The 10,904-nt window shown below is 45.9% G+C and overlaps 1 non-coding gene across 1 annotated transcript; it reads right to left on the reverse strand.

The window, feature by feature from the left end:
- Positions 1–10,111: 10,111 nt before the first annotated feature.
- Positions 10,112–10,215, reverse strand: LOC111535749. Its single transcript, XR_002729548.1, has one exon. It is a non-coding gene; the product is annotated as a small nucleolar RNA U13 (small nucleolar RNA).
- Between the last annotated feature and the right edge of the window lie 689 nt (positions 10,216–10,904).

Consider the following 10,904-nt stretch of genomic DNA (forward strand, 5'->3'; position numbering starts at 1 on the left):
CTTTCTTTCTTTCTTTCTTTCCTTCCTTCTTTCTTTCTCTTCTTTTTTTTTTTGTTTTTTTTGACACTGTCTCACTCTGTCACCCAGGCTGGAGTGCAGTGGCGTGATCTTGACTCACTGCACTTGGCTCACTGAATTCCGCCTCCCAGGTTCAAGCAATTCTCCTGCCTCAGCCTCCTGAGTAGCTGGGATTACATGCATGTGCCACCATGCCTGACTAAATTTTGTATTTTTAGTAGAGACTGGGTTTTACCATGTTGGCCAGGCTAGTCTTGAACTCCTGACCTCAGGTGATCCGCCTGCTGTGGCCTCCCAAAGTTCTGGGATTACAGCCACCATGTCCGGCCCAAGATGGTGTTTTCCTAACTAAAATATATGAATTAAAAAGAAATTCCTCTAAATTAAATTGAGTTAATTATGAAAAAAAAAAAACCTTTACAATCTTTGTTTCCCAAAAGTGAGAAGCTTGTAGGTGTCAATAAAGAAAACCTGCAGCATTGCAGGGATTAGGGGTGATGGAGAGGGCTGAGCAGATGGGCCCTTTCCAGTTCAGGAAGCTTGGTCCCGAGCCGAAATGTGATGATGAGAGTTCCTGATCTTTCCCTGGCTGCCTCCCTGGTAGTTGGTGCCACGTCTCCAGAAGTGATTTGTAGTGAATTGTTTCTTTGGAGGCTGAAAGTGGACGATGCAGAGGTGACCTCTGTGACAAGTGCTTAAAGGCAGATGTACTGGCCATGTTTGTTGTTGTATTAGGATTTGGACATTGGCCAGAGATGCAGCAGCCAACAACTTTAGTCAAGAGGTGAGGAGCAGAGAGAGACAAAAGAAAAGGAAGAGAGTGTAGGAGGGAGAGGAAGTCTGACAGTCTGTTAGGGAAGGTTTAGAGAGGTGGGGATGGAGAGAATGCATCAAAAAGAGATCAGCAGGCCGGACGTGATGGGTCACGCCTGTAATCCCAACACTTCGGGAGGCCAAGGCGGGCGGATCACCTAAGGTCAGGAGTTCCTGACCACCCTGACCAACATGGTGAAACGCCATCTCTACTAAAAATACAAAAATTGGCCAGGCATGGTGGCGGGCACCTATAATCCCAGCTACTCGGGAGGCTGAGGCAAGAGAACGACTTGAACCCAGGAGGCGGAGATTGCAGTGAGCCAAGATCACAGCACTGCACTCCAGCCTAAGCGATAAAGTGAGACTCTGTCTCAAAAGAAAGGAAGAAAGGAAGAAGGAAGGAAGGAAGGAAAGAAGGAAGGAAGGAAGGGAGGGAGGGAGGGAGGGAGGGAGGGAGGGAGGGAAGAAAGAAAGAAAGACAATACCTTGTAACCTTTTATTTCCTACTGTTTTGTTTCCTAGTAATTGCTCTAGAAAGAAAGACAATATACTGGGCACATTGGTATTGTTCCATGGTGAGCAGGTCTATATAAACTTACCCTCAAAGGCCGAGGGCACTGAGAGGCCAAAGAAAGAGGTTGACAAATCGAGTTTCTCAGAAATAAACAATTAATGGGGACCTTTGAACAGAAGCTATGTGTCCAGTGGCTGCAAGAGGGTGGAACCCACACCCGTCCTCCAGAATGTTTACTTTCTGTAGCAAATTTTTACGCTGAAACATGAGCACCTGGCCATGCCTCACACTTTCTTGAGGAAATTCCTGACCACTGGAGAGGTTAGATAAGCATCTTTATGAGACATTATCTATGCTACAGCCAATGTTTAAAGACCTTGTTGCCGAATACCTTGGTATGTGGGAGTCAAACATCTGTCATCATGATGTTTTCCCTTCAAGATGAAATCACTCTGGCCACACAGCAGGCTGTGTACCTACACTCCATTCCTCACTACTGGTCCTTAAAATCTCACGCGCCCACCTGTTAGTCCCTGGGTCTAGAGGGAGGGTGCTTGACATCATATAGCTATAGCAGCAGCTCATTGGCTTTATTGGAGGAAGATGCTGCAGCAACAATAAAGGCAAAACCAGGACAGTAAGCAACATAAGAGCACAACAGCTAAACGAAGAAGCAGCTTCTGCCACCAGGTGCCCCAGGACCAAAGCCAGCTATGAAGCCAATAACAACTAGGGCATTCAACGCAGGGGTTCAGTCTGAGAAGCTGGTCATTTGTGTTATATATTCTCTCCAATCTTGTCCTTGGAAAGGAGATACCCACCACAGCAAGCCAGAAGCCTGGGAGCGTGGCATGAAGCCGCATACCCAACCAATGTTTTTCCTTTTTTTTTTTTTTTTTTTTTTGAGATGGAGTCTTGCTCTGTTGCCCAGGCTGGAGTGCAGTGGCACGATCTCAGCTCACTGCAACCTCCGCCTCCCAGGCTCAAGGGATTCTCCTGCCTCAGCCTCCCGAGTAGCTGGGATTACAGGCACCCACCACCACACCCGACTAATTTTTGTATTTTTAGTAGAGACGAGGTTTCACCATGTTGGCGAGGCTGGTCTCGAACTCCTGAGCTCCAGTGATCCACCCACTTCAGCCTCCCAAAGTGCTGGGATTACAGGTGTGAGCCACTGTGCCCGGCCCCAACAGATGTTTTTCTGTAAGCCAACAGCATACTCTTTGGCCCATTGTAGGAAAAGGTTTGCTTCATCAGTGGAAGCTAGTGATAGTACTGGCAGAACATGACAACTAAGGATGAAAGGAAACAAACTTAGTGGGTATTTGCAAGGAAAGTTCTTTTCCATCTGTTAGAATACACCAGTCCTTTCATTTAGAGTAGTTAGCATAGAGTCAGCTCTTGGCTTTTGTAAAGGGAAAGGGGCTGTATACCATCCATGTTGCCCAGGGATGAAGTGTCAGCGGCCGTGGTCAAAGCAATTTGGTTGAGAGTACACCATATTAGAGAGCTCACCACCGTGCCATGGGGTATATGTGTTGCCCCTGACCATTTATAACGAGTGATCGGGGACCGGTATTCAATAAAATCACTGGTAACCACGCTAACTGTTGAGGATATTCCCCCCTCTCTGGCAGGAAATAGCCTATCCAGCCTGGGTGTATTTGCCATTCTAAGCCCCAGTGCAGTGTCTCCTCCACTGGTAGAATGTCTGTCACTATCTTCATGCAGAAAATATGGTGGGTGTCAACCAGGTCTGAAAGCAAAGCAGTCTTCTCAGTTACCTGTATGTGAACAATAGTAGGCTTGGGGAATGGTGGTCCCAACCTGTCATATGGGGCAGGCACCTCATCCCTTTGGCTGAAATTAAAGAAATAAGGGCTTCAGATCACATATTCATCCACCGTTGCAAGGTAGGTTTTTCCAGGAAAGTTTGAATTTGTGCTTCCTTTTTTTAAAAAAACTTTTATTTTAGGTTCAGGGGTACATGTGTAGGTTTCTTATATAGGTAAATTGCATGTCACAGTGGTTTGGCGTACGGATTATTTCATCACCCAGGCAATAAGCTTAGTATCCTATAGGTAGTGTTTTGATCCTCCCTCCCTCCACCCTCAAGTAGGCCCTGGTGTCTGTTGTTCCCTTCTTTGTGTCCATGTGTACTCAATGTTTTGCTCCCATTTACAAGTGAGGACGTGCGGTATTTGGTTTTCTGTTCCTGCGTTAGTTCGCTTATGATACTGCTTCCCCTAACCATTTATAGTGGGTGATCATGGGTCCAGTATTCAATAGGAGCAATGGGAACCACTCTAACTGTTGAGGATATTCCCCCCTTCTCTGGCAGGAAATAGCCTATCCAGCCTGGGGGTATTTGCCATTCTAAGCCCCAGTGCAGTGTCCTCTCCCCTGAGAGTATATCTGTCAGTGTTGTCATGCACAAAATGTGCTGGTTGTCAATCAGGTCTGGGAGCAAAGCAGCAGTCTTCTCAGTTACCCATATGCAAACAGTGGTAGGCTTGGGGCACGGTGGGGCACGATGGAGCAAGCATCCTGCTTTGGCTGAAGTTAAATAAATAAGCCCTGCAAATAATACATTCATCCACTCTAGCAAAGTAGGTGATAGGTGATATGGTTTGGATCTGTATCTCTACCGAATCTCATATCAAATTGTAATCCTCAGTGTTGGAGGTGGGGCCTGGTGGGAGGTGATTGGATCAAGGGGGTGGATTACTCATGAATGGTTTAGCACCACCCTCTTGGTACTATCCTCACAATAGTGCGTGAGTTCTTGTGAGATCTGTTTGTTTAAAAGTGTGTAGCACTTCCTCCCTCACTCTCTCTTGCTCCTGCTCCTGCCGTGTGAGATGCTTGTTTCCCCTTTGCCTTCCACCATGATCAGAAGCTTCCAGAGTCCTCTCCAAATCAGGAGCTGCTATGCTTCCTGTATAGCCTGCAGAACGGTGAGCCAATTAATCCTCTTTTCTAGTTACCCAGTCTCAGGTATTTCTTTATAGCAATGTGAGAACAGATTAATACTGTAGGCTTCCCTAGGAAAGTTTTTTATTTTTTTGAGACAGAGTCTCGCTCTGTTGCCCAGGCTGGAGTACAGTGGTATGCTCTTGGCTCACTGCAACTTCTGCCTCTCAGGTTCAAGTAATTCTCCTGCCTCAGCCTCCAGAGTAGCTGGGATTACAGGTGTGTGCTACCATGCCCGGCTAATTTTTGTAGTTTTTTAAATAGAGACGGGGTTTTGCCATGTTGGCCAGGCTAGTCTCAAACTCCTGACCTCAAGTGATCCTCCCACCTTGGCCTCCCAAAGTGCTGGGATTACAAGCATGAGCCACCATGCCCAGCCTCCCCAGGAAACGGAATTTGTGCTTTCAGAAGACCAGTTTTCCTTTTAGTTAACCCTGCTCTTTGGAGGTTACATGGGAGATGAAAGTGCCATGATCTGTTGTGTTCCCTGGCCCAGTCCTGCACATCATGTCCAGCAAAATGGGTCTTTTGGTTACTGTCAATGTGTCAAGGATATCCATACATAGTACTGAGAGCCTCTAAACCTTTAATAGTACTGGCTTGATTAGCTCACTTACAAAGACAAACTTACAGCAGTTCAGTAGCAGTATCTACACAGGCCAATACATACTTTTTGTCTTGACTTATAAAAAGAAGCCCTACATTTGCTGATCTATTATAGGGTGGACAGCCCTATGAGTGTGCCCTGCATGAGATGGTATATAGTGTGGATGCAATCAAGAATGTGGTATACATTTGTATTAGTCCGTTTCTACACTGCTATAAAGAACTGCCTGAGACTGCGTAATGTATAAAGGAAAGAACCTTAATTGACTCACAGCTCCATGTGGCTGGGGAGGCCTCAACAAACTTACAGTCATGGCAGAAGGTGAAGGGGAAGCAAGGGCCTTCTTCACATGGCGGCAGGAGAGAAAGAGAGCAAAGAGGGAACTGCCAAACACCTTTAAACCATCAGATCTCTTGAGAACTCACTCACTATCATGAGAACAGCATGGGAGAACCACCCCCATGATCCAGCCACCTCCCCTGACATGTGTGAATTGCAAATCAACATGAGATTTAGGTGGGGACACAGACCCAAACCATATCAACATTTTTAACAGCTATTGGGAGGCCATTATATTTTAAGGGCAATCCTGCCTTCTTGGCTATCTCCAAGCCTACTCTTGCACTTCTATGACTACTTTTGTTATGTACCCAGGTCTCTATTCATTGGCCTGGGACAGAGCACAACCCTTCTAATTGTTCTTAGGGTGTCAACTTCTATATTTCCTGGAACTGAGTCTTACTGTGTACCACTACATGAAATGCCAACTATTTCATCAGCTGCAGGGTGTTGCAGCTTCTCTATATGTCTTGCCACATGTTCATGCCTTATATGGGTTTGTGCATAAACATCCATTTTTCTTGTTGCTACTGGGTTAGCCACACAATTAGGCCTTTGAATGTAGCCCAGCTATCAGCACAAAGAGCCAGGGGCCAGGGCTTATGTGTGATTATTAACCAAGCAGCTTGCAACTCAGCCCACTGTCTATTGTGATGGGTACTTACATCAAGCCAGATTGTATCAGTTTGTGGTCATATAGCAACAGCGGTCCAAGTACAGGGGTTTCCCTTGCTGGAGCCATCTGTATACCAAGCATGGTCAGGGATGCATAACACTCCTTTGCTTATTGTGTCAGGCACTGGAGTAGGAAGGGGCAAAGGGATGTCTTTTGGTTGCTCACATATAACAAGGCCTAACACAGCATGCAATTCTGGGCTTAAGGGATTGGTTACCAGGACACTTCATTGTTGCAAACAGGCATGCCATTTATTCAAGGTAGGTGTTTGGGATTTAAACAGAGGTAGGTGATTTAAATAATCCTTCTATCCATCCCTTGATTGGTAGACCAGTTCTCACAGTCATGGGAAGGGCCTTTGCTAATGATTCCACCTGCTGTAAAGCATACACTGCCAGCACTTGTTCAATGGGAGAGTATTGATAGGGACAGGAGGGAGAGAAATTCCAGGCGGAAAAAGTGGAGTCCCTGATGAGGGCCCCACCTTCAAGCCTGGAACCACAGCCCAAAGTGAGAACTTTACATCCCCGTTTTCCTGCTTGAATGTTGCCTTTTCCAACACCACCCCGGCCCACTATGCTCTCCATCCTGTACCCATAAAAACCCCAGGCTCCACTGGCAGAGAGCAGAGAAGGGGAGAAGAAAAGAAACGGTTGAACATTGGAGAGATGCAGTTTGACTTCAGAGGGATGGCTTGACGGCAGGACTTTGGAGAATAGTCTGGCTGAATACGGCCAGACTTCAGGGGAAGAATACTCTCCTGCTCCTTCCTCTTTCCGTCTCCCTTTCCTGCTGAGAGCCACTTCCATCGGCAATAAAATCCTCTGTATGTGTTACCCTTCAATTCGTTCGTGCAATCTGCTTTTTCCTGGATGCTGGACAAGAGCTCGGAATACAAAAAGGCTGTCACACAGACCCTCTGCTCTCACGAAAAGGCAGAGGGTCCGCTGAGCTGTTAAACGCTTACTTAAGCCATCCTCGGACAGCAAAGCTAAAAGAACTCACTGCAACACACGCCCTCTGGGGCTTTGGGGTCCATGGGATTTTTATCCCCCTTAGGAGGGACGCACAGAGTTTTGCTCCTGCCAGCGCCCAAAAGCACTTTCCCTGGCTCTTACACCTGCTCACCTGCATGCTTCCCATCCCAAAGGGGTTGAGAGCTGTGGGCTGAGTAAGCGAGGCACCCCTGTCATGAGGCCTGTGAAGGGATCAGGGAAAATTTCCTGTTTCAGTATCTGGCTTCGCTCCTTTCCATAATTGTGACCAAAATCTTAAAGGGATTGATTTACCATACCGTGGTTGCCATAAGACCCAACTCCTGCCCACAGGAGTAGCAGTAACATCCAAAGTCATCGCTATTCCCTCTAAAGGGGTGCCTGAGGCTTGTGCCTGCTATACTAGCACTTTAGCCTGTTCAAAGCTCCCTGCTGCGATGTGTCCCAGTTTCAATGTGTCCTTTCTCTAATAAGTCCATATAGTGGTCTCAAACACTGGGCTAAGTGTGGGATAAATGCTAATATCCTAAAAGACCCACAAATGTTTGGATTTCTCTTCTGTTTTCAGAGTTGGATGTTACTGGACTTTGTCCATTAATGCACGCAATATAAAAGGAATCTTACCCCACCGTGTAACCCCTAAAACTTCACTGCAGGCCCTGCGCCTTGGATCTTCTGAAGGGTTGATTTCCCATCCTTGATCCAGAAGATGATTGAACAATGCCCTGAGACATTCATAATACACATGAACATCTCAGAGGTTAACATCATATTATACATATAAGAAGATCAAAAAAGAGAAGTCAGGAGTGAGAGCAAAGACTCATCTCTAGCTATCATTGGGTAACAAATTGTAAGAATGTGAAATAGCCCAAGGGCAACACTTGAAAGGTCCACTGGAAACCTTGCCAGGTAGAAGCAACTTGGTTTTGTGATTATTTGGACAGTAGGATGCAGAAAAAGGTATTAGCCAAACCTAAGACAGCATGATGTGTACCCAGGACAGACACGATGTGGTTGACTACCTGAGTAATTTAAGAAACTGCAGCTTGCATGGCCAGGGTCACCTTGTTCAATTTCTGGTAACCCGCAGTCATCAGCCAGGCCTGGTCTGGTTTACATGCAGGCCAGATGGAACTGATAATCTTGCTTTGAGTTGGTCGGATAATATGCACCTTTTAAATTCCTCAGTAGCTGCACTTATTACAGCATGCCCCTCAGGCAATTTGTATTGTTTAACGTTGACAACCCACCTAGGGCTAGAGAATTGTACGGGTTTCCCTCTTTCCTAAGAATACCTGTACTATAATCACCTTTAATCTGAATTCTTCCACTGAAGTTTACAGTCTTTCCTAACAGAATATTCATGCCTAAAATATTTTATGGAATAGAGGAAATAAGCACCTTATACGGGGCAGGGGACACTTTCCCCAAACCAAGATGCATTAAAGTCCTTTTTACTGGGACCATTTGTCCCCCATAACCATCAATGGTAGACCACTGACCAAGGGGTCTTTCGGAATGTGTCCATGGATTAAAGTACATCCCGTCCTTAGTAAGGCAATAGTCTTATTTCTCAGGACCAGTAAGTGATGAGCTCAATATGGGGCCTCTGGTCACCCTCTATTGCTCAAGCATGGGATGAACCTCGGCCCTACTAATTTCGGAGCTGGGGTGGGATCCACCCTGATAGGCTGGGGCGTTACAAGAAGGGGTCGAGTCTTCCTCTTCTGCGGGAGGGGCAGAAAGGAAGCAACGAAATTGCTGTTCAGGCTGTAGTTCCCTCTGTGTGGTGGCTAATACAGCATTAGGTTGTTTGTCTATTTTTTATTGGGATATTTCTGCTCCCAATAAATCATGCCACATTTACTTACACTTGCCTCTTATCTATCCCTTTCCCTTTTTTTTCCTCCTTCTTGCTGTGGGATTTTCTTTTTCCCTTTTGCTAACCCTCATCGGGTTCCCAAGCTTACTCTGTCCCTGGTTTGCTCAGTTTTTTCCAAATTTGCAATGGCTTTTCCCACATCATGTGTATAATCTTGTTCCACTCCAGGCCTCAACAAAGATAGAAAAGGGCCATGCCATTTTCTTGGTGCATGCTGTAGCAATTTATTTTTCACCCTGGCAGTAAAAACTGCTGTATCAGTTCCTGTGAAAACCCAGGTACAGATGGCTTGCCTCATTCCTAATTCCCAGAGAAGCCTCTGGGCCTCTTTGATTGACCACCAGCAGGTTATCCCTCCTGGTAAATCTTTTTCATTAGGTCAAGCCTCTCTCATAGCTAGAATAATCCATTCCATAAGGCTATTCTTCCTGGGTTATGAAGGCATTGCTGCAGGACCAGATGGGTGATGATGTTAATCATTTTTCTCTGCTTGATTCCCAGCTAAAGAAAAACCCTGTGTCCCATAATCGGACGATCTAAGAGGTCAGTGGTTACTTAGGTGGTTGCTTAAACGTCTTTGCAATCTTTAAGAGTTCTGTAGCAGTGAGATAGTGATAGTGAAAATGATATACTCCGATAGTGAGAGTCTCCTTGATCCATCGACTCCCACATTGCTGGAGTTGTTCAGCTTTCACTTTCCTGTGCACGAGGGGTGAGCTTGCCAATGATCTTCATTCCCCTCTTCAGCTATGACTTCTATGTCATCGAAATATTACTCTCCACAACATTCCCAGGGATTCCAAATTTTCACATCCCAATCGGGCTTAGTTATGACAGCTTTGATTTCTGGTCATTTCCATTTCATTCCCCCTAGGCGGACCAATCTGTCTACATGCTAAGGTTTCAATTTTTGTTCTCTTGGTCATCAATTTTCTTCATTATGTTGGATGCAAGGAGAGAAGTCAAAAGTCACGTGTCTTTTTCTCATTGCAATTCCTTCCCTAGCCATTTAATTTTCGCCTCTGCTGCTAACTTGGCCTCCAAAGCCAAATGAACAGCCCAGAGAAGTGGCCAGCCCACTGGATAGGTTACCCACCATCCTTCCCTATCGCAGTGCACTATATGGCTTTCAGTTGATAACTCCTTTTGGGTTTTCGGGATGTGCCGTTACTCATGTGGAGGTCCACAAGAATCTAGCAGAGGTGTCACACCACCCCACATAGATGTTGCTGGCCACCCTGGAGTTTCATACACAGATGCTTCATTCCCCTAACCCATTTTTTTTTCATATCAGTTGAATAATGTGCTGATGTCATAACAAGGTTTGAGAAAGGCACATCTCACATAAGCACATGAACACCCAATCATCATGCTTAGGAACTACAAAAGGATCGATTTCTTGGTTCTTCAGCTCCTGCCTGGCTCAGCAAATGTTCCACAGTAGCTGGTATATGCAACCCACCCCTAAAGGCCAAGGGAACTGAAAAGCAGAAGAGCAAGGCTGACAAGCCCAGTTTCTCAGAAAGAAATATTTAATAGGGACTTAGGAATGGAAGCCATGTCTCAGGCAGTTCTAAGACGGTGGAAACCCGCACCCGCCCATCAGAAAGTATTCTTTCTATAGCATGCTTTGAGAGTAAAGGCATGTCCAGCCAGTCTGGTCCTTAGACTTTCTTGCCAAAACTCTGGAAAACTGGGGAGGCTGGGCACAGGGGCTCACACCTGTAATCCCAACACTTTGGGAGGCCAAGGCGGGCAAATCACTTGAGGTCAAGAGTTTGAAACCAGCCTGGCCAACATGGTGAAACCCTGTCTCTACTAAAAATGCAAAAATTAGCCAAGTGTAATTTTTGTAAGGCACCTGTAATCCCAGCTACTCTGGAGGCTGAGGCAGGAGAATTGCTTGAACTCGGGAGGCAGAGGTTGCAGTGAGCCAAGATCATATCACTGCACTCCAGCTTGGGTGACAGAGCGAGACTCTGGAAAAAAAAAAAAGAAAGAAAGAAAAAGAAAGAGAGAAAGAGAGAGACAGAGAGAAAGAAAGAAAGAAAGAAAAAGAAAGAAAGAAGAAAGAAAGAAAG

The sequence above is a fragment of the Piliocolobus tephrosceles genome, chromosome 12, assembly GCF_002776525.5.
Source record: "Piliocolobus tephrosceles isolate RC106 chromosome 12, ASM277652v3, whole genome shotgun sequence".
Taxonomy (NCBI): domain Eukaryota; kingdom Metazoa; phylum Chordata; class Mammalia; order Primates; family Cercopithecidae; genus Piliocolobus; species Piliocolobus tephrosceles.